This window comes from Wolffia australiana, chromosome 8 (genome assembly GCF_029677425.1).
Source record: "Wolffia australiana isolate 7733 chromosome 8, ASM2967742v1".
NCBI lineage: Eukaryota > Viridiplantae > Streptophyta > Magnoliopsida > Alismatales > Araceae > Wolffia > Wolffia australiana.
The window spans coordinates 2,183,651-2,188,381 of record NC_135842.1 but is presented as its reverse complement, the minus strand read 5'-3'; the positions used below and the strand labels follow the sequence as shown (position 1 = coordinate 2,188,381).

At 45.4% G+C, this 4,731-nt stretch overlaps 1 pseudogene; it reads right to left on the bottom strand.

The window, feature by feature from the left end:
* Window positions 1-2,317: 2,317 nt before the first annotated feature.
* On the bottom strand, window positions 2,318-3,732 carry LOC144706561 (expansin-A10 pseudogene; annotated as a pseudogene).
* Between the last annotated feature and the right edge of the window lie 999 nt (window positions 3,733-4,731).

The window sequence follows — 4,731 nt, the reverse complement described above, 5'->3', positions numbered from 1 at the left end:
TATATCATATGTCAATATTCTCTCAGCAATTCAATATGGACAGAACTGCCCAAATTGAGCCATATGGGCAATCAAAATGAGTAGGGTGAAAATGTTGGGTGGGTGATCCTCTGCTGTACAATCTGACTCAAAGCGTCCTTAGGCAGCCATATTGCACAGAAAAAGTAATTGGATGAGGAGAAATAGCGGTGGCCTTTCTAACCATACGATCTAGACGGAATGTCCAGATCGCACCACATGTTCTAGGAAAAAAAGGATTACGCATTAGTCTCACAAGGGTTATTTGAAAGGATTATAACTATATAATATATGTGCGCTGCATAAGATATTTAAAAAATTATATCGAGATGTCACCGCTCTTGCATGCTAATAACATGATAAACCCGTGTATATTTCCATACGTTTAGGATTTTTGGTATTATTAACTTATCATTTTATCACTTGAATGAACTAAATATTTGTGCAATAGCTGTAAATTCTAATTTTTGCACATTATTGTTATTTTTACTAAACTCCTTGACTTCTTTGAAGTCAATAAATTGTATTGCTGATGCGTATTCTATAGTTTCACATGTGCAGAATTTGTATGAATGAGAAGATGGTAATTCTTAAAGAGTTGGAAATTTTTTGAGAGTTGAGTAATTCTCAATAGGGGCAAGAAAGGTGCAAAAGGTGCTGTGGGCCTACAAAAGAGAGGTCTGAGAAACGGGCCACAACCTGGCATGCCCATTGGGCTTCAAAAGACTTACAAAGAAAGAAGCTAAAGATTACTACGGAAGCTCTAAATCAATGGATAAAAAGAGGCAAAGGGCAAGAAAAGAGCATAGAACATGCCCAAAGTGGTATTTTAGTATTTGTTCCAATGTATAAATATGCTGTTTTCTCCTTCATTTCCCTCGTTCTGGAGGTGCTCTAGCAAGTGGCTGGCTAGCAAGATAAGGCATATTTCAGAATCCAGGTTGTTCTACATGCTTAATGTAAGGTTATTGAAGTTTTCTCTTAGCCACATCTATTGAATGCATTGAGAAATGCCTTATCCTGGAAAAATCTAAGGACTCAGACTTGAGAGGAAGCATTGAGGGCTCAGTAAACTTCCACTGAGGTTTTTAAGAACTTAGGTCTACATTTTCCCATGATTATCTATCCATCGTCCCTTTAAACAACACTTTCTCACTCTAAACACTCATTTTTCCATACTTTCTCTCTCTAGAATCCACCCTTTCTGTACCTAGACTTCATCCATAGGCCAAGTTCATCCTCCCCAATTTCATAGAAAAATCTCCTTCATTTGCACTTTCAAATTCCATCTCAAACTCCTTCTACCCTCTTCTTCATTTTATCTCTCTATCTCCTCATTTGGACCTTTCTCTCCCTAAAACCGTTTCGTTCTCTCTCTAAATCCATCTCTATTGCTCTCTAGACTCTGCTGCTCTCTCCACTTCGTCCCTAGAAACTTTTCATTAAAATTTTCACTTTTGAACCTTTCAAACTCAAATTATTTCTATCTTCGCTGTCCTAGTCCATTGGTGTGCACTGCACGGCAGCGCGCAGCGTCTTCGCGAGCACACTTGCCCGCCGGTCACGCTCGCCACAGCTGCACCCACGGGCACGGAGGTATCAACAGTGAGCACTTACTTGATTTTTGGTAAGTCCAAAAGAGGTCAACCAGTTTGAACTGGTCCGAAACTGGATCGAACAAGGTCGAACCCGCCATATAAAAACCGAAAAAAAAACAATAAAATTATATTCATTGATTAAAAGAATATATAATCCCACCACCGCTCTGCCACCGTTGTGTTGATGCTCCAACGCCGCTTCACCACCGCGCGTCTCTGCTCTGCCGCCACTCTACCAACGCCACCGCCGCAGTCGCCCAGTGATCGCGGAGCAGGTAATTTCTGTTTTTAGCATTTAAAATTATAAAATTAATGTCAGAAAAAATTAATAAAATGCCATCAAATACAAAAACAAAATTACACTTCGTCCTAGGGGTGTAATAGATTATTTAAACCCTTCACAACCATGATTTATTTTTATTTGAGTGATATTAAACACGTAAATTACATGAGAGTAGGCCGTTTAGGTTTTGAGGTTTTCCCATTCTAGGTCTAATTATATGTTTTCCACTAGGTTTCCTTGGTCTTCTGCATACTTTGAATTGTCGATAGAAGGGCATTTAAATTTGGAAGGACATTTGTTTATTCAATAGATACGATGTTTTCTGCTGACGCAATTTCTTTTCTTTCACTTTCTTCTACCACTAAAGATCACCCTTCAGCTTGGGCCTGCCAATGGCGGCAGGGCCAGCCGAGGCACCCATTCCATGAATAATACAAATCGGTAAAACAGTTTAAAGTGTATGCAGGCGGGCTCCAGACGTGGCGCCGCAGCCCGAACCGGCTAGAACTGGTTGCCCTCGAAGGTCTGGCCAAAGGACCAGCCGCGAGGGGCGACGTCGTAGCTGACGACCGTCCTTCCGTCGCTGGTGGTGACCTTGAAGGAGAGGCTCTGGCTACCGAGGTTGGCGTTGCTTTGCCAGTTCTGGCCCCAGTTGCGAGAGAGGGCCTGCCAGTCGGAGGTGGGAGTCTTCAAGGCAACGGCGACGACGTCGCCAGCGCCTCCGACGTTGGTGACGAGAACGAGGTTGAAGAAGCTGTGGCCGTTGACGGTGAAGCGGATTCCGCCGGACTTCACGCAGGGGACGCGCTGGTAGGCGACGGGGACGATGCCGGCGCGGTACTGGGCGATTTTGAGGAAGGCGGGCTGGGCTAAGTCGAAGTGCTCGCGCGGGGGGTTGCACCAGCCGCCGTTGTCGCTGGGGATGGAAGGGTTGGGCGGGCAGAAGTTGGTGGCCGTGACGGTGATGGTTCCGGGTAAGCACCATTTTGGGTCGCCGGCGCACTTGATCGTGTAGCAGGATCCGCAGCTCAGCCCGTTGTTGAACAGCGCCGTGCTTAGCGCCGCCGTGTTCGTCCCATAACCCTGGCTGTATAGGTTTCCGTATCCGCATGCCCCACCTGCATCATTATCCAATTTTTAGTTCAGTTTTCTTCCTCTGTGTCTATCTCTGTCTTTACACCCCTCACTCTCTCTTTACAAATCTCTGCACCTATCTCTCCCTCTACAACTCTCTACATATATCAGTCTCTAGTACTCTCTCCCTTTATATTTCTCTACGTCCCTCCATTGCTCTCCCTCTATCTCTTTTACAACTCTGTACAGCTCGCTATCTCTCGTTACAGTTCTCTACATTTATTTACTTTTCTAGAACTCTAAAACTCGAGAACTCTTTTGGGTCATGATTTTCTAGAGAAGCGATGCGGGAGATTCATCTCTTCTCTTTGTTTTTTCTCTCCGTCCATCTATCTCTCTTCCTCTCTGCCACTCAGTCACTCCCTCGTTATGTTTATTGGGTACCGATGTCTCTCCATCTAGCTACCCAATTTTTTATCATCTCTTTATTTACTTGCCTATCTGTCTCTGGCAACCGAAGCTGAGAGAGAGAAAAGGATCGATCCCTCACAGAAACTGGCGATCTGTCCATCTCTCTTCTCATGCGCATCTCGTTATCTATCTCTCCAAGGAGAGGAAATACGTACCCATTGTGCCGGAGGCGTCGCCGCCGCCGTAGAAGGTGGCGTGGGCGTTCTGCCAGCCGCCCTGGGCGGCGCTCGACCGGAGAACCGTCGCGAAGAGGAGAACGCCGAGTACGAAGCCCGCCGCTGGTGCCATGGCTGGATGTGTAGAGAGAAAACCTGGCTTGTTTCTGCCTTCTTCTTTCCTGAGTTAGAGAGCGAGATGTAGAGCTGTAAGAGAGAAGAAGAGCTGTAGAGAGAAGAAGAGCTGTAGAGAGATAAAGAGCTGTAGAGAGATAAAGAGCTGAAGAGAGAAGTTGATGATGGGCTGTGGAGGGGAGGTCGGTTGGTTTTATAAAGGGAGAAGGGCCTGGGCAGTGGGTCCTATGCAAATACTTTAGCGGTTTTCTCTAGTTGGGAGATCATAAGATTGTCTTTCTTGGTTGGGCCCACCAGGAACATGGGCTGGCTTGTTGCCGATGTGGACCGCCGCCGGAGACCAGCGTTGAAGCGGTTTTCTCTCTCTCTCCTCACTCCCTCTCACCATCTCTCCTCTCTCCTCTGCCCCCTCTCTCTCCTTCTCTTCCCCTCTCTCTCCCCCTCCCCCTTCTATCTCTCTCCCTTCTGTCTCCTTTTCCTCTCTCTCTCTCTTCCCCTCTCCCCTCTATCTCCCTCCCCTACCTTTCTCTCCCTTCTATCTCCTTCTTTTCCTCTCTCTCTCTATCCCCTTTCTTTAATCCACAAAACTAATCTCCATGTCCAAATCAGGAGCAAATATTCCAGCTCGCATGTTACTCTATCTGTATAGATATCCAAAGTGAGTCTCTCCTTCGTGACAAAAAAGAGACGTAGTCCGAGAGAGAAAGTGACGGTTGAAGATCCGGATCGTACGGCTAGACTTGGTGCATTGCATTAGACAGAGTTGATAACTTCCAGTTCGATGGTATTATCAAAACCATTTACTTTTAGAGAAATAGGTCGAGACCTTTGATATTTCTCCAATAAATGATCAGATTCCAAATTCAGAGAATACCAATAGTCAGGAAGTAGCTCCTAGGAAACGATATGGAGCAGCGGTGTTGTAGATAAATGGATAAGCTATAATCTAGGAAAGAAAATTCGACGAGGAAAGATAGAAAGAGATATAGAAGGATTA